This window comes from Aquarana catesbeiana, linkage group LG11 (genome assembly GCF_042186555.1).
Source record: "Aquarana catesbeiana isolate 2022-GZ linkage group LG11, ASM4218655v1, whole genome shotgun sequence".
Lineage (NCBI taxonomy): Eukaryota > Metazoa > Chordata > Amphibia > Anura > Ranidae > Aquarana > Aquarana catesbeiana.
In genome coordinates this window covers 283,802,896-283,830,302 of record NC_133334.1, presented here as the reverse complement: position 1 = coordinate 283,830,302, position 27,407 = coordinate 283,802,896, and the positions used below count along the sequence as shown (strand labels likewise).

Below are 27,407 nucleotides of genomic sequence, written 5' to 3'. Positions count from 1 at the left end.
ATTACAGAGGATTACAGAGCATTACAGAGTATTACAGAGTATTATAGAGCATTACAGAGCGTTACAGAGCATTACAGAGTATTACAGAGCATTACAGAGTATTATAGACTATTACAGAGTATTACAGAGTATTATAGAGTATTATAGACTATTACAGAGTATTACAGAGTATTATAGAGTATTATAGAGCATTACAGAGTATTACAGAGTATTATAGAGCATTACAGAGTATTATAGAGCATTACAGAGTATTACAGAGTATTACAGAGCATTACAGAGTATTACAGAGTGTTACAGAGCATTAAAGAGCATTACAGAGTGTTACAGAGCATTACAGAGTATTACAGAGTATTATAGAGCATTACAGAGTATTATAGAGTATTACAGAGAGCATTACAGAGCATTACAGAGTATTACAGAGTATTATAGAGCATTACAGAGTATTATAGAGCATTACAGAGTATTACAGAGTATTATAGAGCATTTACAGAGTATTACAGAGTATTATAGAGCATTACAGAGTATTATAGAGTATTACAGAGAGCATTACAGAGTATTACAGAGTATTATAGAGCATTACAGAGTATTACAGAGTGTTACAGAGCATTACAGAGTATTACAGAGTGTTACAGAGCATTACAGAGTATTACAGAGTATTATAGAGCATTACAGAGTAGTATAGAGTATTACAGAGAGCATTACAGAGTATTACAGAGTATTATAGAGCATTACAGAGTATTACAGAGTATTATAGAGCATTACAGAGTATTATAGAGTATTACAGAGAGCATTACAGAGTATTACAGAGTATTACAGAGCATTACAGAGTATTACAGAGTATTACAGAGCATTACAGAGCATTATAGAGCATTACAGAGTATTACAGAGTGTTACAGAGCATTACAGAGTATTACAGAGCATTACAGATTATTATAGACTATTACAGAGTATTACAGAGTATTATAGACTATTACAGAGTATTATAGAGTATTATAGAGTATTATAGAGCATTACAGAGTATTATAGAGTATTACAGAGTATTACAGAGTTTTATAGAGCATTACAGAGTATTACAGAGCATTACAGAGTATTACAGAGAGCATTACAGAGTATTATAGAGCATTACAGAGTATTACAGAGCATTACAGAGTATTACAGAGAGCATTACAGAGTATTACAGAGCATCGCAGAGCATTACAGAGTATTATAGAGCATTGTAGAGTATTACAGAGTATTACAGAGCATTACAGAGCATTGTAGAGTATTACAGAGCATTACAGAGCATTGTAGAGTATTACAGAGTATTACAGAGTATTACAGAGCATTACAGAGTATTATAGAGTATTACAGAGTATTATAGAGCATTAGAGAGTATTACAGAGTATTACAGAGTATTATAGAGCATTACAGAGTATTACAGAGAGTATTACAGAGTATTACAGAGCATTACAGAGTATTATAGAGCATTACAGAGTATTATAGAGTATTACAGAGTATTACAGAGAGTATTACAGAGTATTACAGAGCATTACAGAGTATTACAGAGTATTATAGAGCATTACAGAGTATTATAGAGTATTACAGAGAGCATTACAGAGTATTACAGAGCATTACAGAGCATTACAGAGTATTACAGAGCATTACAGAGTATTACAGAGAGCATTACAGAGTATTATAGAGCATTACAGAGTGTTACAGAGTATTATAGAGTGTTACAGAGTATTATAGAGCATTACAGAGTATTATAGAGTATTACAGAGAGCATTACAGAGTATTACAGAGTATTACAGAGTATTACAGAGTATTACAGAGTATTATAGAGCATTACAGAGTATTATAGAGCATTACAGAGTATTACAGAGTGTTACAGAGCATTACAGAGTATTACAGAGTGTTACAGAGCATTACAGAGTATTACAGAGTATTATAGAGCATTACAGAGTATTATAGAGTATTACAGAGAGCATTACAGAGTATTACAGAGTATTACAGAGTATTATAGAGCATTACAGAGTATTATAGAGTATTACAGAGAGCATTACAGAGTATTACAGAGTATTATAGAGCATTACAGAGTATTACAGAGTATTATAGAGCATTACAGAGTATTATAGAGTATTACAGAGAGCATTACAGAGTATTACAGAGTATTACAGAGCATTACAGAGTATTACAGAGTATTACAGAGCATTACAGAGTATTATAGAGCATTACAGAGTATTACAGAGTGTTACAGAGCATTACAGAGTATTACAGAGCATTACAGAGTATTATAGACTATTACAGAGTATTACAGAGTATTATAGAGTATTATAGACTATTACAGAGTATTACAGAGTATTATAGAGCATTACAGAGTATTACAGAGTATTATAGAGCATTACAGAGTATTACAGAGTGTTACAGAGCATTAAAGAGTATTACAGAGTGTTACAGAGCATTACAGAGTATTACAGAGTATTATAGAGCATTACAGAATATTATAGAGTATTACAGAGAGCATTACAGAGTATTACAGAGTATTATAGAGCATTACAGAGTATTACAGAATATTATAGAGCATTACAGAGTATTATAGAGCATTACAGAGAGCATTACAGAGTATTACAGAGTATTACAGAGCATTACAGAGTATTACAGAGAGCATTACAGATTATTATAGAGCATTACAGAGTATTACAGAGTATTATAGAGCGTTACAGAGTATTACAGAGTATTATAGAGCATTACAGAGTATTATAGAGTATTACAGAGAGCATTACAGAGTATTACAGAGTATTACAGAGTATTATAGAGCATTACAGAGTATTACAGAGTATTACAGAGTATTATAGAGCATTACAGAGTATTACAGAGTGTTACAGAGCATTACAGAGTATTACAGAGTGTTACAGAGCATTACAGAGTATTACAGAGTATTATAGAGCATTACAGAGTATTATAGAGTATTACAGAGAGCATTACAGAGTATTATAGAGTATTACAGAGAGCATTACAGAGCATTACAGAGGATTACAGAGCATTACAGAGTATTACAGAGTATTATAGAGCATTACAGAGTATTACAGAGCGTTACAGAGCATTACAGAGTATTACAGAGCATTACAGAGTATTATAGACTATTACAGAGTATTACAGAGTATTATAGAGTATTATAGACTATTACAGAGTATTACAGAGTATTATAGAGTATTATAGAGCATTACAGAGTATTACAGAGTATTATAGAGCATTACAGAGTATTATAGAGCATTACAGAGTATTACAGAGTATTACAGAGCATTACAGAGTATTACAGAGTGTTACAGAGCATTAAAGAGCATTACAGAGTGTTACAGAGCATTACAGAGTATTACAGAGTATTATAGAGCATTACAGAGTATTATAGAGTATTACAGAGAGCATTACAGAGCATTACAGAGTATTACAGAGTATTATAGAGCATTACAGAGTATTATAGAGCATTACAGAGTATTACAGAGTATTATAGAGCATTTACAGAGTATTACAGAGTATTATAGAGCATTACAGAGTATTATAGAGTATTACAGAGAGCATTACAGAGTATTACAGAGTATTATAGAGCATTACAGAGTATTACAGAGTGTTACAGAGCATTACAGAGTATTACAGAGTGTTACAGAGCATTACAGAGTATTACAGAGTATTATAGAGCATTACAGAGTAGTATAGAGTATTACAGAGAGCATTACAGAGTATTACAGAGTATTATAGAGCATTACAGAGTATTACAGAGTATTATAGAGCATTACAGAGTATTATAGAGTATTACAGAGAGCATTACAGAGTATTACAGAGTATTACAGAGCATTACAGAGTATTACAGAGTATTACAGAGCATTACAGAGCATTATAGAGCATTACAGAGTATTACAGAGTGTTACAGAGCATTACAGAGTATTACAGAGCATTACAGAGTATTATAGACTATTACAGAGTATTACAGAGTATTATAGACTATTACAGAGTATTATAGAGTATTATAGAGTATTATAGAGCATTACAGAGTATTATAGAGTATTACAGAGTATTACAGAGTTTTATAGAGCATTACAGAGTATTACAGAGCATTACAGAGTATTACAGAGAGCATTACAGAGTATTATAGAGCATTACAGAGTATTACAGAGCATTACAGAGTATTACAGAGAGCATTACAGAGTATTACAGAGCATCGCAGAGCATTACAGAGTATTATAGAGCATTGTAGAGTATTACAGAGTATTACAGAGCATTACAGAGCATTGTAGAGTATTACAGAGCATTACAGAGCATTGTAGAGTATTACAGAGTATTACAGAGTATTACAGAGCATTACAGAGTATTATAGAGTATTACAGAGTATTATAGAGCATTAGAGAGTATTACAGAGTATTACAGAGTATTATAGAGCATTACAGAGTATTACAGAGAGTATTACAGAGTATTACAGAGCATTACAGAGTATTATAGAGCATTACAGAGTATTATAGAGTATTACAGAGTATTACAGAGAGTATTACAGAGTATTACAGAGCATTACAGAGTATTACAGAGTATTATAGAGCATTACAGAGTATTATAGAGTATTACAGAGAGCATTACAGAGTATTACAGAGCATTACAGAGCATTACAGAGTATTACAGAGCATTACAGAGTATTACAGAGAGCATTACAGAGTATTATAGAGCATTACAGAGTATTACAGAGTATTATAGAGTGTTACAGAGTATTATAGAGCATTACAGAGTATTATAGAGTATTACAGAGAGCATTACAGAGTATTACAGAGTATTACAGAGTATTATAGAGCATTACAGAGTATTATAGAGCATTACAGAGTATTACAGAGTGTTACAGAGCATTACAGAGTATTACAGAGTGTTACAGAGCATTACAGAGTATTACAGAGTATTATAGAGCATTACAGAGTATTATAGAGTATTACAGAGAGCATTACAGAGTATTACAGAGTATTACAGAGTATTATAGAGCATTACAGAGTATTATAGAGTATTACAGAGAGCATTACAGAGTATTACAGAGTATTATAGAGCATTACAGAGTATTACAGAGTATTATAGAGCATTACAGAGTATTATAGAGTATTACAGAGAGCATTACAGAGTATTACAGAGTATTACAGAGCATTACAGAGTATTACAGAGTATTACAGAGCATTACAGAGTATTATAGAGCATTACAGAGTATTACAGAGTGTTACAGAGCATTACAGAGTATTACAGAGCATTACAGAGTATTATAGACTATTACAGAGTATTACAGAGTATTATAGAGTATTATAGACTATTACAGAGTATTACAGAGTATTATAGAGCATTACAGAGTATTACAGAGTATTATAGAGCATTACAGAGTATTACAGAGTGTTACAGAGCATTAAAGAGTATTACAGAGTGTTACAGAGCATTACAGAGTATTACAGAGTATTATAGAGCATTACAGAATATTATAGAGTATTACAGAGAGCATTACAGAGTATTACAGAGTATTATAGAGCATTACAGAGTATTACAGAATATTATAGAGCATTACAGAGTATTATAGAGCATTACAGAGAGCATTACAGAGTATTACAGAGTATTACAGAGCATTACAGAGTATTACAGAGAGCATTACAGATTATTATAGAGCATTACAGAGTATTACAGAGTATTATAGAGCGTTACAGAGTATTACAGAGTATTATAGAGCATTACAGAGTATTATAGAGTATTACAGAGAGCATTACAGAGTATTACAGAGTATTACAGAGTATTATAGAGCATTACAGAGTATTACAGAGTATTACAGAGTATTATAGAGCATTACAGAGTATTACAGAGTGTTACAGAGCATTACAGAGTATTACAGAGTGTTACAGAGCATTACAGAGTATTACAGAGTATTATAGAGCATTACAGAGTATTATAGAGTATTACAGAGAGCATTACAGAGTATTATAGAGTATTACAGAGAGCATTACAGAGCATTACAGAGGATTACAGAGCATTACAGAGTATTACAGAGTATTATAGAGCATTACAGAGCGTTACAGAGCATTACAGAGTATTACAGAGCATTACAGAGTATTATAGACTATTACAGAGTATTACAGAGTATTATAGAGTATTATAGACTATTACAGAGTATTACAGAGTATTATAGAGTATTATAGAGCATTACAGAGTATTACAGAGTATTATAGAGCATTACAGAGTATTATAGAGCATTACAGAGTATTACAGAGTATTACAGAGCATTACAGAGTATTACAGAGTGTTACAGAGCATTAAAGAGCATTACAGAGTGTTACAGAGCATTACAGAGTATTACAGAGTATTATAGAGCATTACAGAGTATTATAGAGTATTACAGAGAGCATTACAGAGCATTACAGAGTATTACAGAGTATTATAGAGCATTACAGAGTATTATAGAGCATTACAGAGTATTACAGAGTATTATAGAGCATTTACAGAGTATTACAGAGTATTATAGAGCATTACAGAGTATTATAGAGTATTACAGAGAGCATTACAGAGTATTACAGAGTATTATAGAGCATTACAGAGTATTACAGAGTGTTACAGAGCATTACAGAGTATTACAGAGTGTTACAGAGCATTACAGAGTATTACAGAGTATTATAGAGCATTACAGAGTAGTATAGAGTATTACAGAGAGCATTACAGAGTATTACAGAGTATTATAGAGCATTACAGAGTATTACAGAGTATTATAGAGCATTACAGAGTATTATAGAGTATTACAGAGAGCATTACAGAGTATTACAGAGTATTACAGAGCATTACAGAGTATTACAGAGTATTACAGAGCATTACAGAGCATTATAGAGCATTACAGAGTATTACAGAGTGTTACAGAGCATTACAGAGTATTACAGAGCATTACAGATTATTATAGACTATTACAGAGTATTACAGAGTATTATAGACTATTACAGAGTATTATAGAGTATTATAGAGTATTATAGAGCATTACAGAGTATTATAGAGTATTACAGAGTATTACAGAGTTTTATAGAGCATTACAGAGTATTACAGAGCATTACAGAGTATTACAGAGAGCATTACAGAGTATTATAGAGCATTACAGAGTATTACAGAGCATTACAGAGTATTACAGAGAGCATTACAGAGTATTACAGAGCATCGCAGAGCATTACAGAGTATTATAGAGCATTGTAGAGTATTACAGAGTATTACAGAGCATTACAGAGCATTGTAGAGTATTACAGAGCATTACAGAGCATTGTAGAGTATTACAGAGTATTACAGAGTATTACAGAGCATTACAGAGTATTATAGAGTATTACAGAGTATTATAGAGCATTAGAGAGTATTACAGAGTATTACAGAGTATTATAGAGCATTACAGAGTATTACAGAGAGTATTACAGAGTATTACAGAGCATTACAGAGTATTATAGAGCATTACAGAGTATTATAGAGTATTACAGAGTATTACAGAGAGTATTACAGAGTATTACAGAGCATTACAGAGTATTACAGAGTATTATAGAGCATTACAGAGTATTATAGAGTATTACAGAGAGCATTACAGAGTATTACAGAGCATTACAGAGCATTACAGAGTATTACAGAGCATTACAGAGTATTACAGAGAGCATTACAGAGTATTATAGAGCATTACAGAGTGTTACAGAGTATTATAGAGTGTTACAGAGTATTATAGAGCATTACAGAGTATTATAGAGTATTACAGAGAGCATTACAGAGTATTACAGAGTATTACAGAGTATTATAGAGCATTACAGAGTATTATAGAGCATTACAGAGTATTACAGAGTGTTACAGAGCATTACAGAGTATTACAGAGTGTTACAGAGCATTACAGAGTATTACAGAGTATTATAGAGCATTACAGAGTATTATAGAGTATTACAGAGAGCATTACAGAGTATTACAGAGTATTACAGAGTATTATAGAGCATTACAGAGTATTATAGAGTATTACAGAGAGCATTACAGAGTATTACAGAGTATTATAGAGCATTACAGAGTATTACAGAGTATTATAGAGCATTACAGAGTATTATAGAGTATTACAGAGAGCATTACAGAGTATTACAGAGTATTACAGAGCATTACAGAGTATTACAGAGTATTACAGAGCATTACAGAGTATTATAGAGCATTACAGAGTATTACAGAGTGTTACAGAGCATTACAGAGTATTACAGAGCATTACAGAGTATTATAGACTATTACAGAGTATTACAGAGTATTATAGAGTATTATAGACTATTACAGAGTATTACAGAGTATTATAGAGCATTACAGAGTATTACAGAGTATTATAGAGCATTACAGAGTATTACAGAGTGTTACAGAGCATTAAAGAGTATTACAGAGTGTTACAGAGCATTACAGAGTATTACAGAGTATTATAGAGCATTACAGAATATTATAGAGTATTACAGAGAGCATTACAGAGTATTACAGAGTATTATAGAGCATTACAGAGTATTACAGAATATTATAGAGCATTACAGAGTATTATAGAGCATTACAGAGAGCATTACAGAGTATTACAGAGTATTACAGAGCATTACAGAGTATTACAGAGAGCATTACAGATTATTATAGAGCATTACAGAGTATTACAGAGTATTATAGAGCGTTACAGAGTATTACAGAGTATTATAGAGCATTACAGAGTATTATAGAGTATTACAGAGAGCATTACAGAGTATTACAGAGTATTACAGAGTATTATAGAGCATTACAGAGTATTACAGAGTATTACAGAGTATTATAGAGCATTACAGAGTATTACAGAGTGTTACAGAGCATTACAGAGTATTACAGAGTGTTACAGAGCATTACAGAGTATTACAGAGTATTATAGAGCATTACAGAGTATTATAGAGTATTACAGAGAGCATTACAGAGTATTATAGAGTATTACAGAGAGCATTACAGAGCATTACAGAGGATTACAGAGCATTACAGAGTATTACAGAGTATTATAGAGCATTACAGAGTATTACAGAGCGTTACAGAGCATTACAGAGTATTACAGAGCATTACAGAGTATTATAGACTATTACAGAGTATTACAGAGTATTATAGAGTATTATAGACTATTACAGAGTATTACAGAGTATTATAGAGTATTATAGAGCATTACAGAGTATTACAGAGTATTATAGAGCATTACAGAGTATTATAGAGCATTACAGAGTATTACAGAGTATTACAGAGCATTACAGAGTATTACAGAGTGTTACAGAGCATTAAAGAGCATTACAGAGTGTTACAGAGCATTACAGAGTATTACAGAGTATTATAGAGCATTACAGAGTATTATAGAGTATTACAGAGAGCATTACAGAGCATTACAGAGTATTACAGAGTATTATAGAGCATTACAGAGTATTATAGAGCATTACAGAGTATTACAGAGTATTATAGAGCATTTACAGAGTATTACAGAGTATTATAGAGCATTACAGAGTATTATAGAGTATTACAGAGAGCATTACAGAGTATTACAGAGTATTATAGAGCATTACAGAGTATTACAGAGTGTTACAGAGCATTACAGAGTATTACAGAGTGTTACAGAGCATTACAGAGTATTACAGAGTATTATAGAGCATTACAGAGTAGTATAGAGTATTACAGAGAGCATTACAGAGTATTACAGAGTATTATAGAGCATTACAGAGTATTACAGAGTATTATAGAGCATTACAGAGTATTATAGAGTATTACAGAGAGCATTACAGAGTATTACAGAGTATTACAGAGCATTACAGAGTATTACAGAGTATTACAGAGCATTACAGAGCATTATAGAGCATTACAGAGTATTACAGAGTGTTACAGAGCATTACAGAGTATTACAGAGCATTACAGAGTATTATAGACTATTACAGAGTATTACAGAGTATTATAGACTATTACAGAGTATTATAGAGTATTATAGAGTATTATAGAGTATTACAGAGTATTACAGAGTTTTATAGAGCATTACAGAGTATTACAGAGCATTACAGAGTATTACAGAGAGCATTACAGAGTATTATAGAGCATTACAGAGTATTACAGAGCATTACAGAGTATTACAGAGAGCATTACAGAGTATTACAGAGCATCGCAGAGCATTACAGAGCATTGTAGAGTATTACAGAGCATTACAGAGCATTGTAGAGTATTACAGAGTATTACAGAATATTACAGAGCATTACAGAGTATTACAGAGAGTATTACAGAGTATTACAGAGCATTACAGAGTATTATAGAGCATTACAGAGTATTATAGAGTATTACAGAGTATTACAGAGAGTATTACAGAGTATTACAGAGCATTACAGAGTATTACAGAGTATTATAGAGCATTACAGAGTATTATAGAGTATTACAGAGAGCATTACAGAGTATTACAGAGTATTATAGAGCATTACAGAGTATTACAGAGCATTACAGAGTATTACAGAGTATTATAGAGTATTACAGAGAGCATTACAGAGTATTACAGAGCTTTACAGAGTATTATAGAGTATTACAGAGAGCATTACAGAGTATTACAGAGTATTATAGAGCATTACAGAGTATTACAGAGCATTACAGAGTATTACAGAGTATTATAGAGTATTACAGAGAGCATTACAGAGTATTACAGAGCTTTACAGAGCATTACAGAGTATTATAGAGTATTACAGAGTATTATAGACTATTACAGAGTATTACAGAGTATTATAGAGCATTACAGAGTATTACAGAGCATTACAGAGTATTACAGAGTATTATAGAGTATTACAGAGAGCATTACAGAGTATTACAGAGCATTACAGAGTATTATAGAGTATTACAGAGTATTATAGACTATTACAGAGTATTACAGAGTATTACAGAGTATTATAGAGCATTACAGAGTATTATAGAGTATTACAGAGAGCATTACAGAGTATTACAGAGAGCATTACAGAGTATTACAGAGCATTACAGAGTATTACAGAGCATTACAGAGTATTATAGAGCATTACAGAGTATTACAGAGTATTATAGAGCGTTACAGAGTATTACAGAGCATTACAGAGTATTATAGAGCATTACAGAGTATTATAGAGTATTACAGAGAGCACTACAGAGTATTACAGAGTATTATAGAGCATTACAGAGTATTACAGAGTATTATAGAGCATTACAGAGTGTTACAGAGCATTACAGAGTATTACAGAGTATTATAGAGCATTACAGAGTATTATAGAGTATTACAGAGAGCATTACAGAGTATTACAGAGTATTACAGAGCATTACAGAGTATTACAGAGTATTATAGAGCATTACAGAGTATTATAGAGTATTACAGAGAGCATTACAGAGTATTACAGAGTATTACAGAGCATTACAGAGTATTACAGAGCATTACAGAGTATTACAGAGTATTACAGAGCATTACAGAGTATTACAGAGTGTTACAGATCATTACAGAGTATTACAGAGCATTACAGAGTATTATAGACTATTACAGAGTATTATAGAGTATTATAGACTATTACAGAGTATTACAGAGTATTATAGAGTATTATAGAGCATTACAGAGTATTATAGAGTATTACAGAGTATTACAGAGTTTTATAGAGCATTACAGAGTATTACAGAGCATTACAGAGTATTACAGAGAGCATTACAGAGTATTATAGAGCATTACAGAGTATTACAAAGCATTACAGAGTATTACAGAGAGCATTACAGAGTATTATAGAGCATTACAGAGTATTACAGAGCATCGCAGAGCATTACAGAGCATTGTAGAGTATTACAGAGCATTACAGAGCATTGTAGAGTATTACAGAGTATTATAGAGTATTACAGAGTATTATAGAGTATTACAGAGTATTACAGAGTATTATAGAGCATTAGAGAGTATTACAGAGTATTACAGAGTATTATAGAGCATTACAGAGTATTACAGAGAGCATTACAGAGTATTACAGAGCATTACAGAGTATTACAGAGTATTATAGAGCATTACAGAGTATTACAGAGCATTACAGAGCATTACAGAGTATTACAGAGTGTTACAGAGCATTACAGAGTATTACAGAGTATTATAGAGCATTACAGAGTATTATAGAGTATTACAGAGAGCATTACAGAGTATTACAGAGCATTACAGAGTATTACAGAGCTTTACAGAGCATTACAGAGTATTCTAGAGTATTACAGAGTATTATAGACTATTACAGAGTATTACAGAGTATTACAGAGTATTATAGACTATTACAGAGTATTACAGAGCATTGTAGAGCATTACAGAGTATTATAGAGTATTATAGAGTATTACCGAGTATTATAGGGTATTATAAAGTATTACAGAGTATTATAGAGTATTATAGAGTATTACCGAGTATTATAGAGTATTATAAAGTATTACAGAGTATTATAGGGTATTATAAAGTATTACAGAGTATTATAGAGTATTACAGAGTATTATAGGGTATTATAAAGTATTACCGAGTATTATAGAGTATTATAGAGTATTATAGAGCATTACAGAGTATTATAGAGTATTACAGAGTATTATAGACTATTACAGAGTATTACAGAGCATTGTAGAGCATTACAGAGTATTATAGGGTATTATAAAGTATTACAGAGTATTATAGAGCATTACAGAGTATTATAGAGTATTACAGAGAGCATTACAGAGTATTACAGAGTATTACAGAGCATTACAGAGTATTACAGAGTATTACAGAGCATTACAGAGCATTATAGAGCATTACAGAGTATTACAGAGTGTTACAGAGCATTACAGAGTATTACAGAGCATTACAGAGTATTATAGACTATTACAGAGTATTACAGAGTATTATAGACTATTACAGAGTATTATAGAGTATTATAGAGTATTATAGAGCATTACAGAGTATTATAGAGTATTACAGAGTATTACAGAGTTTTATAGAGCATTACAGAGTATTAGAGAGCATTACAGAGTATTACAGAGAGCATTACAGAGTATTATAGAGCATTACAGAGTATTACAGAGCATTACAGAGTATTACAGAGAGCATTACAGAGTATTACAGAGCATCGCAGAGCATTACAGAGTATTATAGAGCATTGTAGAGTATTACAGAGTATTACAGAGCATTGTAGAGTATTACAGAGCATTACAGAGCATTGTAGAGTATTACAGAGTATTACAGAGTATTACAGAGCATTACAGAGTATTATAGAGTATTACAGAGTATTATAGAGCATTAGAGAGTATTACAGAGTATTACAGAGTATTATAGAGCATTACAGAGTATTACAGAGAGTATTACAGAGTATTACAGAGTATTATAGAGTATTACAGAGTATTACAGAGAGTATTACAGAGTATTACAGAGCATTACAGAGTATTACAGAGTATTATAGAGCATTACAGAGTATTATAGAGTATTACAGAGAGCATTACAGAGTATTACAGAGCATTACAGAGCATTACAGAGTATTACAGAGCATTACAGAGTATTACAGAGAGCATTACAGAGTATTATAGAGCATTACAGAGTATTACAGAGTATTATAGAGCGTTACAGAGTATTATAGAGCATTACAGAGTATTATAGAGTATTACAGAGAGCATTACAGAGTATTACAGAGTATTACAGAGTATTATAGAGCATTACAGAGTATTATAGAGCATTACAGAGTATTACAGAGTGTTACAGAGCATTACAGAGTATTACAGAGTGTTACAGAGCATTACAGAGTATTACAGAGTATTATAGAGCATTACAGAGTATTATAGAGTATTACAGAGAGCATTACAGAGTATTACAGAGTATTACAGAGTATTATAGAGCATTACAGAGTATTATAGAGTATTACAGAGAGCATTACAGAGTATTACAGAGTATTATAGAGCATTACAGAGTATTACAGAGTATTATAGAGCATTACAGAGTATTATAGAGTATTACAGAGAGCATTACAGAGTATTACAGAGTATTACAGAGCATTACAGAGTATTACAGAGTATTACAGAGCATTACAGAGTATTATAGAGCATTACAGAGTATTACAGAGTGTTACAGAGCATTACAGAGTATTACAGAGCATTACAGAGTATTATAGACTATTACAGAGTATTACAGAGTATTATAGAGTATTATAGACTATTACAGAGTATTACAGAGTATTATAGAGTATTATAGAGCATTACAGAGTATTACAGAGTATTATAGAGCATTACAGAGTATTACAGAGTGTTACAGAGCATTAAAGAGTATTACAGAGTGTTACAGAGCATTACAGAGTATTACAGAGTATTATAGAGCATTACAGAATATTATAGAGTATTACAGAGAGCATTACAGAGTATTACAGAGTATTATAGAGCATTACAGAGTATTACAGAATATTATAGAGCATTACAGAGTATTATAGAGCATTACAGAGAGCATTACAGAGTATTACAGAGTATTACAGAGCATTACAGAGTATTACAGAGAGCATTACAGAGTATTATAGAGCATTACAGAGTATTACAGAGTATTATAGAGCGTTACAGAGTATTACAGAGTATTATAGAGCATTACAGAGTATTATAGAGTATTACAGAGAGCATTACAGAGTATTACAGAGTATTACAGAGTATTATAGAGCATTACAGAGTATTACAGAGTATTATAGAGCATTACAGAGTATTACAGAGTATTATAGAGCGTTACAGAGTATTACAGAGTATTATAGAGCATTACAGAGTATTATAGAGTATTACAGAGAGCATTACAGAGTATTACAGAGTATTACAGAGTGTTACAGAGCATTACAGAGTATTACAGAGTGTTACAGAGCATTACAGAGTATTACAGAGTATTATAGAGCATTACAGAGTATTATAGAGTATTACAGAGAGCATTACAGAGTATTATAGAGTATTACAGAGAGCATTACAGAGCATTACAGAGTATTACAGAGCATTACAGAGTATTACAGAGTATTATAGAGCATTACAGAGTGTTACAGAGCGTTACAGAGCATTACAGAGTATTACAGAGCATTACAGAGTATTATAGACTATTACAGAGTATTACAGAGTATTATAGAGTATTATAGACTATTACAGAGTATTACAGAGTATTATAGAGTATTATAGAGCATTACAGAGTATTACAGAGTATTATAGAGCATTACAGAGTATTATAGAGCATTACAGAGTATTACAGAGTATTACAGAGCATTACAGAGTGTTACAGAGCATTAAAGAGCATTACAGAGTGTTACAGAGCATTACAGAGTATTACAGAGTATTATAGAGCATTACAGAGTATTATAGAGTATTACAGAGAGCATTACAGAGTATTACAGAGTATTACAGAGTATTATAGAGCATTACAGAGTATTACAGAGCATTATAGAGCATTACAGAGTATTATAGAGTATTACAGAGAGCATTACAGAGTATTACAGAGTATTACAGAGCATTACAGAGTATTATAGAGCATTACAGAGTATTACAGAGTATTATAGAGCATTTACAGAGTATTACAGAGTATTATAGAGCATTACAGAGTATTATAGAGTATTACAGAGAGCATTACAGAGTATTACAGAGTATTATAGAGCATTACAGAGTATTACAGAGTGTTACAGAGCATTACAGAGTATTACAGAGTGTTACAGAGCATTACAGAGTATTACAGAGTATTATAGAGCATTACAGAGTATTACAGAGTGTTACAGAGCATTAAAGAGTATTACAGAGTGTTACAGAGCATTACAGAGTATTACAGAGTATTATAGAGCATTACAGAATATTATAGAGTATTACAGAGAGCATTACAGAGTATTACAGAGTATTATAGAGCATTACAGAGTATTACAGAATATTATAGAGCATTACAGAGTATTATAGAGCATTACAGAGAGCATTACAGAGTATTACAGAGTATTACAGAGCATTACAGAGTATTACAGAGAGCATTACAGATTATTATAGAGCATTACAGAGTATTACAGAGTATTATAGAGCGTTACAGAGTATTACAGAGTATTATAGAGCATTACAGAGTATTATAGAGTATTACAGAGAGCATTACAGAGTATTACAGAGTATTACAGAGTATTATAGAGCATTACAGAGTATTACAGAGTATTACAGAGTATTATAGAGCATTACAGAGTATTACAGAGTGTTACAGAGCATTACAGAGTATTACAGAGTGTTACAGAGCATTACAGAGTATTACAGAGTATTATAGAGCATTACAGAGTATTATAGAGTATTACAGAGAGCATTACAGAGTATTATAGAGTATTACAGAGAGCATTACAGAGCATTACAGAGGATTACAGAGCATTACAGAGTATTACAGAGTATTATAGAGCATTACAGAGTATTACAGAGCGTTACAGAGCATTACAGAGTATTACAGAGCATTACAGAGTATTATAGACTATTACAGAGTATTACAGAGTATTATAGAGTATTATAGACTATTACAGAGTATTACAGAGTATTATAGAGTATTATAGAGCATTACAGAGTATTACAGAGTATTATAGAGCATTACAGAGTATTATAGAGCATTACAGAGTATTACAGAGTATTACAGAGCATTACAGAGTATTACAGAGTGTTACAGAGCATTAAAGAGCATTACAGAGTGTTACAGAGCATTACAGAGTATTACAGAGTATTATAGAGCATTACAGAGTATTATAGAGTATTACAGAGAGCATTACAGAGCATTACAGAGTATTACAGAGTATTATAGAGCATTACAGAGTATTATAGAGCATTACAGAGTATTACAGAGTATTATAGAGCATTTACAGAGTATTACAGAGTATTATAGAGCATTACAGAGTATTATAGAGTATTACAGAGAGCATTACAGAGTATTACAGAGTATTATAGAGCATTACAGAGTATTACAGAGTGTTACAGAGCATTACAGAGTATTACAGAGTGTTACAGAGCATTACAGAGTATTACAGAGTATTATAGAGCATTACAGAGTAGTATAGAGTATTACAGAGAGCATTACAGAGTATTACAGAGTATTATAGAGCATTACAGAGTATTACAGAGTATTATAGAGCATTACAGAGTATTATAGAGTATTACAGAGAGCATTACAGAGTATTACAGAGTATTACAGAGCATTACAGAGTATTACAGAGTATTACAGAGCATTACAGAGCATTATAGAGCATTACAGAGTATTACAGAGTGTTACAGAGCATTACAGAGTATTACAGAGCATTACAGAGTATTATAGACTATTACAGAGTATTACAGAGTATTATAGACTATTACAGAGTATTATAGAGTAGTATAGAGTATTATAGAGCATTACAGAGTATTATAGAGTATTACAGAGTATTACAGAGTTTTATAGAGCATTACAGAGTATTACAGAGCATTACAGAGTATTACAGAGAGCATTACAGAGTATTATAGAGCATTACAGAGTATTACAGAGCATTACACAGTATTACAGAGAGCATTACAGAGTATTACAGAGCATCGCAGAGCATTACAGAGCATTGTAGAGTATTACAGAGCATTACAGAGCATTGTAGAGTATTACAGAGTATTACAGAATATTACAGAGCATTACAGAGTATTACAGAGAGTATTACAGAGTATTACAGAGCATTACAGAGTATTATAGAGCATTACAGAGTATTATAGAGTATTACAGAGTATTACAGAGAGTATTACAGAGTATTACAGAGCATTACAGAGTATTACAGAGTATTATAGAGCATTACAGAGTATTATAGAGTATTACAGAGAGCATTACAGAGTATTACAGAGTATTATAGAGCATTACAGAGTATTACAGAGCATTACAGAGTATTACAGAGTATTATAGAGTATTACAGAGAGCATTACAGAGTATTACAGAGCTTTACAGAGTATTATAGAGTATTACAGAGAGCATTACAGAGTATTACAGAGTATTATAGAGCATTACAGAGTATTACAGAGCATTACAGAGTATTACAGAGTATTATAGAGTATTACAGAGAGCATTACAGAGTATTACAGAGCTTTACAGAGCATTACAGAGTATTATAGAGTATTACAGAGTATTATAGACTATTACAGAGTATTACAGAGTATTATAGAGCATTACAGAGTATTACAGAGCATTACAGAGTATTACAGAGTATTATAGAGTATTACAGAGAGCATTACAGAGTATTACAGAGCATTACAGAGTATTATAGAGTATTACAGAGTATTATAGACTATTACAGAGTATTACAGAGTATTACAGAGTATTATAGAGCATTACAGAGTATTATAGAGTATTACAGAGAGCATTACAGAGTATTACAGAGAGCATTACAGAGTATTACAGAGCATTACAGAGTATTACAGAGCATTACAGAGTATTACAGAGAGCATTACAGAGTATTATAGAGCATTACAGAGTATTACAGAGTATTATAGAGCGTTACAGAGTATTACAGAGCATTACAGAGTATTATAGAGCATTACAGAGTATTATAGAGTATTACAGAGAGCACTACAGAGTATTACAGAGTATTATAGAGCATTACAGAGTATTACAGAGTATTATAGAGCATTACAGAGTGTTACAGAGCATTACAGAGTATTACAGAGTATTATAGAGCATTACAGAGTATTATAGAGTATTACAGAGAGCATTACAGAGTATTACAGAGTATTACAGAGCATTACAGAGTATTACAGAGTATTATAGAGCATTACAGAGTATTATAGAGTATTACAGAGAGCATTACAGAGTATTACAGAGTATTACAGAGCATTACAGAGTATTACAGAGCATTACAGAGTATTACAGAGTATTACAGAGCATTACAGAGTATTACAGAGTGTTACAGATCATTACAGAGTATTACAGAGCATTACAGAGTATTATAGACTATTACAGAGTATTATAGAGTATTATAGACTATTACAGAGTATTACAGAGTATTATAGAGTATTATAGAGCATTACAGAGTATTATAGAGTATTACAGAGTATTACAGAGTTTTATAGAGCATTACAGAGTATTACAGAGCATTACAGAGTATTACAGAGAGCATTACAGAGTATTATAGAGCATTACAGAGTATTACAAAGCATTACAGAGTATTACAGAGAGCATTACAGAGTATTATAGAGCATTACAGAGTATTACAGAGCATCGCAGAGCATTACAGAGCATTGTAGAGTATTACAGAGCATTACAGAGCATTGTAGAGTATTACAGAGTATTATAGAGTATTACAGAGTATTATAGAGTATTACAGAGTATTACAGAGTATTATAGAGCATTAGAGAGTATTACAGAGTATTACAGAGTATTATAGAGCATTACAGAGTATTACAGAGAGCATTACAGAGTATTACAGAGCATTACAGAGTATTACAGAGTATTATAGAGCATTACAGAGTATTACAGAGCATTACAGAGCATTACAGAGTATTACAGAGTGTTACAGAGCATTACAGAGTATTACAGAGTATTATAGAGCATTACAGAGTATTATAGAGTATTACAGAGAGCATTACAGAGTATTACAGAGCATTACAGAGTATTACAGAGCTTTACAGAGCATTACAGAGTATTCTAGAGTATTACAGAGCATTATAGACTATTACAGAGTATTACAGAGTATTACAGAGTATTATAGACTATTACAGAGTATTACAGAGCATTGTAGAGCATTACAGAGTATTATAGAGTATTATAGAGTATTACCGAGTATTATAGGGTATTATAAAGTATTACAGAGTATTATAGAGTATTATAGAGTATTACCGAGTATTATAGAGTATTATAAAGTATTACAGAGTATTATAGGGTATTATAAAGTATTACAGAGTATTATAGAGTATTACAGAGTATTATAGAGTATTACAGAGTATTATAGGGTATTATAAAGTATTACCGAGTATTATAGAGTATTATAGAGTATTATAGAGCATTACAGAGTATTATAGAGTATTACAGAGTATTATAGACTATTACAGAGTATTACAGAGCATTGTAGAGCATTACAGAGTATTATAGGGTATTATAAAGTATTACAGAGTATTATAGAGCATTACAGAGTATTATAGAGTATTACAGAGAGCATTACAGAGTATTACAGAGTATTACAGAGCATTACAGAGTATTACAGAGTATTACAGAGCATTACAGAGCATTATAGAGCATTACAGAGTATTACAGAGTGTTACAGAGCATTACAGAGTATTACAGAGCATTACAGAGTATTATAGACTATTACAGAGTATTACAGAGTATTATAGACTATTACAGAGTATTATAGAGTATTATAGAGTATTATAGAGCATTACAGAGTATTATAGAGTATTACAGAGTATTACAGAGTTTTATAGAGCATTACAGAGTATTAGAGAGCATTACAGAGTATTATAGAGCATTACAGAGTATTACAGAGCATTACAGAGTATTACAGAGAGCATTACAGAGTATTACAGAGCATCGCAGAGCATTACAGAGTATTATAGAGCATTGTAGAGTATTACAGAGTATTACAGAGCATTACAGAGCATTGTAGAGTATTACAGAGCATTACAGAGCATTGTAGAGTATTACAGAGTATTACAGAGTATTACAGAGCATTACAGAGTATTATAGAGTATTACAGAGTATTATAGAGCATTAGAGAGTATTACAGAGTATTACAGAGTATTATAGAGCATTACAGAGTATTACAGAGAGTATTACAGAGTATTACAGAGTATTATAGAGTATTACAGAGTATTACAGAGAGTATTACAGAGTATTACAGAGCATTACAGAGTATTACAGAGTATTATAGAGCATTACAGAGTATTATAGAGTATTACAGAGAGCATTACAGAGTATTACAGAGCATTACAGAGCATTACAGAGTATTACAGAGCATTACAGAGTATTACAGAGAGCATTACAGAGTATTATAGAGCATTACAGAGTATTACAGAGTATTATAGAGCGTTACAGAGTATTATAGAGCATTACAGAGTATTATAGAGTATTACAGAGAGCATTACAGAGTATTACAGAGTATTACAGAGTATTATAGAGCATTACAGAGTATTATAGAGCATTACAGAGTATTACAGAGTGTTACAGAGCATTACAGAGTATTACAGAGTGTTACAGAGCATTACAGAGTATTACAGAGTATTATAGAGCATTACAGAGTATTATAGAGTATTACAGAGAGCATTACAGAGTATTACAGAGTATTACAGAGTATTATAGAGCATTACAGAGTATTATAGAGTATTACAGAGAGCATTACAGAGTATTACAGAGTATTATAGAGCATTACAGAGTATTACAGAGTATTATAGAGCATTACAGAGTATTATAGAGTATTACAGAGAGCATTACAGAGTATTACAGAGTATTACAGAGCATTACAGAGTATTACAGAGTATTACAGAGCATTACAGAGTATTATAGAGCATTACAGAGTATTACAGAGTGTTACAGAGCATTACAGAGTATTACAGAGCATTACAGAGTATTATAGACTATTACAGAGTATTACAGAGTATTATAGAGTATTATAGACTATTACAGAGTATTACAGAGTATTATAGAGTATTATAGAGCATTACAGAGTATTATAGAGTATTATAGAGCATTACAGAGTATTACAGAGTGTTACAGAGCATTAAAGAGTATTACAGAGTGTTACAGAGCATTACAGAGTATTACAGAGTATTATAGAGCATTACAGAATATTATAGAGTATTACAGAGAGCATTACAGAGTATTACAGAGTATTATAGAGCATTACAGAGTATTACAGAATATTATAGAGCATTACAGAGTATTATAGAGCATTACAGAGAGCATTACAGAGTATTACAGAGTATTACAGAGCATTACAGAGTATTACAGAGAGCATTACAGAGTATTATAGAGCATTACAGAGTATTACAGAGTATTATAGAGCGTTACAGAGTATTACAGAGTATTATAGAGCATTACAGAGTATTATAGAGTATTACAGAGAGCATTACAGAGTATTACAGAGTATTACAGAGTATTATAGAGCATTACAGAGTATTACAGAGTATTATAGAGCATTACAGAGTATTACAGAGTATTATAGAGCGTTACAGAGTATTACAGAGTATTATAGAGCATTACAGAGTATTATAGAGTATTACAGAGAGCATTACAGAGTATTACAGAGTATTACAGAGTGTTACAGAGCATTACAGAGTATTACAGAGTGTTACAGAGCATTACAGAGTATTACAGAGTATTATAGAGCATTACAGAGTATTATAGAGTATTACAGAGAGCATTACAGAGTATTATAGAGTATTACAGAGAGCATTACAGAGCATTACAGAGTATTACAGAGCATTACAGAGTATTACAGAGTATTATAGAGCATTACAGAGTGTTACAGAGCGTTACAGAGCATTACAGAGTATTACAGAGCATTACAGAGTATTATAGACTATTACAGAGTATTACAGAGTATTATAGAGTATTATAGACTATTACAGAGTATTACAGAGTATTATAGAGTATTATAGAGCATTACAGAGTATTACAGAGTATTATAGAGCATTACAGAGTATTATAGAGCATTACAGAGTATTACAGAGTATTACAGAGCATTACAGAGTATTACAGAGTGTTACAGAGCATTAAAGAGCATTACAGAGTGTTACAGAGCATTACAGAGTATTACAGAGTATTATAGAGCATTACAGAGTATTATAGAGTATTACAGAGAGCATTACAGAGTATTACAGAGTATTACAGAGTATTATAGAGCATTACAGAGTATTACAGAGCATTATAGAGCATTACAGAGTATTATAGAGTATTACAGAGAGCATTACAGAGTATTACAGAGTATTACAGAGCATTACAGAGTATTATAGAGCATTACAGAGTATTACAGAGTATTATAGAGCATTTACAGAGTATTACAGAGTATTATAGAGCATTACAGAGTATTATAGAGTATTACAGAGAGCATTACAGAGTATTACAGAGTATTATAGAGCATTACAGAGTATTACAGAGTGTTACAGAGCATTACAGAGTATTACAGAGTGTTACAGAGCATTACAGAGTATTACAGAGTATTATAGAGCATTACAGAGTAGTATAGAGTATTACAGAGAGCATTACAGAGTATTACAGAGTATTATAGAGCATTACAGAGTATTACAGAGTATTATAGAGCATTACAGAGTATTATAGAGTATTACAGAGAGCATTACAGAGTATTACAGAGTATTACAGAGCATTACAGAGTATTACAGAGTATTACAGAGCATTACAGAGCATTATAGAGCATTACAGAGTATTACAGAGTGTTACAGAGCATTACAGAGTATTACAGAGCATTACAGAGTATTATAGACTATTACAGAGTATTACAGAGTATTATAGACTATTACAGAGTATTATAGAGTATTATAGAGCATTACAGAGTATTATAGAGTATTACAGAGTATTACAGAGTTTTATAGAGCATTACAGAGTATTACAGAGCATTACAGAGTATTACAGAGAGCATTACAGAGTATTATAGAGCATTACAGAGTATTACAGAGCATTACAGAGTATTACAGAGAGCATTACAGAGTATTACAGAGCATCGCAGAGCATTACAGAGTATTATAGAGCATTGTAGAGTATTACAGAGTATTACAGAGCATTACAGAGCATTGTAGAGTATTACAGAGCATTACAGAGCATTGTAGAGTATTACAGAGTATTACAGAGTATTACAGAGCATTACAGAGTATTATAGAGTATTAGAGAGCATTAGAGAGTATTACAGAGTATTACAGAGTATTATAGAGCATTACAGAGTATTACAGAGAGTATTACAGAGTATTACAGAGTATTATAGAGCATTACAGAGTATTATAGAGTATTACAGAGTATTACAGAGAGTATTACAGAGTATTACAGAGCATTACAGAGTATTACAGAGTATTATAGAGCATTACAGAGTATTATAGAGTATTACAGAGAGCATTACAGAGTATTACAGAGTATTATAGAGCATTACAGAGTATTACAGAGCATTACAGAGTATTACAGAGTATTATAGAGTATTACAGAGAGCATTACAGAGTATTACAGAGCTTTACAGAGTATTATAGAGTATTACAGAGAGCATTACAGAGTATTACAGAGTATTATAGAGCATTACAGAGTATTACAGAGCATTACAGAGTATTACAGAGTATTATAGAGTATTACAGAGAGCATTACAGAGTATTACAGAGCTTTACAGAGCATTACAGAGTATTATAGAGTATTACAGAGTATTATAGACTATTACAGAGTATTACAGAGTATTATAGAGCATTACAGAGTATTACAGAGCATTACAGAGTATTACAGAGTATTATAGAGTATTACAGAGAGCATTACAGAGTATTACAGAGCATTACAGAGTATTATAGAGTATTACAGAGTATTATAGACTATTACAGAGTATTACAGAGTATTACAGAGTATTATAGAGCATTACAGAGTATTATAGAGTATTACAGAGACCATTACAGAGTATTACAGAGCATTACAGAGTATTACAGAGAGCATTACAGAGTATTACAGAGCTTTACAGAGCATTACAGAGTATTATAGAGTATTACAGAGTATTATAGACTATTACAGAGTATTACAGAGTATTATAGAGCATTGTAGAGTATTACAGAGCATTACAGAGCATTGTAGAGTATTACAGAGTATTACAGAGCATTACAGAGTATTATAGAGTATTAGAGAGCATTAGAGAGTATTACAGAGTATTACAGAGTATTATAGAGCATTACAGAGTATTACAGAGAGTATTACAGAGTATTACAGAGTATTATAGAGCATTACAGAGTATTATAGAGTATTACAGAGTATTACAGAGAGTATTACAGAGTATTACAGAGCATTACAGAGTATTACAGAGTATTATAGAGCATTACAGAGTATTATAGAGTATTACAGAGAGCATTACAGAGTATTACAGAGTATTATAGAGCATTACAGAGTATTACAGAGCATTACAGAGTATTACAGAGTATTATAGAGTATTACAGAGAGCATTACAGAGTATTACAGAGCTTTACAGAGTATTATAGAGTATTACAGAGAGCATTACAGAGTATTACAGAGTATTATAGAGCATTACAGAGTATTACAGAGCATTACAGAGTATTACAGAGTATTATAGAGTATTACAGAGAGCATTACAGAGTATTACAGAGCTTTACAGAGCATTACAGAGTATTATAGAGTATTACAGAGTATTATAGACTATTACAGAGTATTACAGAGTATTATAGAGCATTACAGAGTATTACAGAGCATTACAGAGTATTACAGAGTATTATAGAGTATTACAGAGAGCATTACAGAGTATTACAGAGCATTACAGAGTATTATAGAGTATTACAGAGTATTATAGACTATTACAGAGTATTACAGAGTATTACAGAGTATTATAGAGCATTACAGAGTATTATAGAGTATTACAGAGACCATTACAGAGTATTACAGAGCATTACAGAGTATTACAGAGAGCATTACAGAGTATTATAGAGCATTACAGAGTATTACAGAGTATTATAGAGCGTTACAGAGTATTACAGAGCATTACAGAGTATTACAGAGCATTACAGAGTATTATAGAGTATTACAGAGAGCACTACAGAGTATTACAGAGTATTATAGAGCATTACAGAGTATTACAGAGTATTACAGAGCATTACAGAGTGTTACAGAGCATTACAGAGTATTACAGAGTATTATAGAGCATTACAGAGTATTATAGAGTATTACAGAGAGCATTACAGGGTATTACAGAGTATTACAGAGCATTACAGAGTATTACAGAGTATTATAGAGCATTACAGAGTATTATAGAGTATTACAGAGAGCATTACAGAGTATTACAGAGTATTACAGAGCATTACAGAGTATTACAGAGCATTACAGAGCATTACAGAGTATTACAGAGCATTACAGAGTATTACAGAGTGTTACAGATCATTACAGAGTATTACAGAGCATTACAGAGTATTATAGACTATTACAGAGTATTATAGAGTATTATAGACTATTACAGAGTATTACAGAGTATTATAGAGTATTATAGAGCATTACACAGTATTATAGAGTATTACAGAGTATTACAGAGTTTTATAGAGCATTACAGAGTATTACAGAGCATTACAGAGTATTACAGAGAGCATTACAGAGTATTATAGAGCATTACAGAGTATTACAAAGCATTACAGAGTATTACAGAGAGCATTACAGAGTATTATAGAGCATTACAGAGTATTACAGAGCATCGCAGAGCATTACAGAGCATTGTAGAGTATTACAGAGCATTACAGAGCATTGTAGAGTATTACAGAGTATTATAGAGTATTACAGAGTATTATAGAGTATTATAGAGTATTACAGAGTATTATAGAGCATTAGAGAGTATTACAGAGTATTACAGAGTATTATAGAGCATTACAGAGTATTACAGAGAGCATTACAGAGTATTAGAGAGCATTACAGAGTATTACAGAGTATTATAGAGCATTACAGAGTATTACAGAGCATTACAGAGCATTACAGAGTATTACAGAGTGTTACAGAGCATTACAGAGTATTACAGAGTATTATAGAGCATTACAGAGTATTATAGAGTATTACAGAGAGCATTACAGAGTATTACAGAGCATTACAGAGTATTACAGAGCTTTACAGAGCATTACAGAGTATTCTAGAGTATTACAGAGTATTATAGACTATTACAGAGTATTACAGAGTATTACAGAGTATTATAGACTATTACAGAGTATTACAGAGCATTGTAGAGCATTACAGAGTATTATAGGGTATTATAAAGTATTACAGAGTATTATAGAGTATTATAGAGTATTACCGAGTATTATAGGGTATTATAAAGTATTACAGAGTATTATAGAGTATTATAGAGTATTACCGAGTATTATAGAGTATTATAAAGTATTACAGAGTATTATAGGGTATTATAAAGTATTACAGAGTATTATAGAGTATTACAGAGTATTATAGAGTATTACAGAGTATTATAGGGTATTATAAAGTATTACCGAGTATTATAGAGTATTATAGAGCATTACAGAGTATTATAGAGTATTACAGAGTATTATAGACTATTACAGAGTATTACAGAGCATTGTAGAGCATTACAGAGTATTATAGGGTATTATAAAGTATTACAGAGTATTATAGAGTATTATAGAGTATTACCGAGTATTATAGGGTATTATAAAGTATTACAGAGTATTATAGAGTATTATAGAGTATTACCGAGTATTATAGAGTATTATAAAGTATTACAGAGTATTACAGGGTATTATAAAGTATTACCGA

At 31.5% G+C, this 27,407-nt stretch overlaps 1 protein-coding gene across 1 annotated transcript in view; it reads left to right on the top strand.

The window, feature by feature from the left end:
* The window catches only part of TERB1 (telomere repeat binding bouquet formation protein 1), a 116,677-nt gene that overhangs the window by 16,022 nt on the left and 73,248 nt on the right, over positions 1–27,407 (top strand). The gene's annotated exons all lie outside the window — the stretch shown is intronic.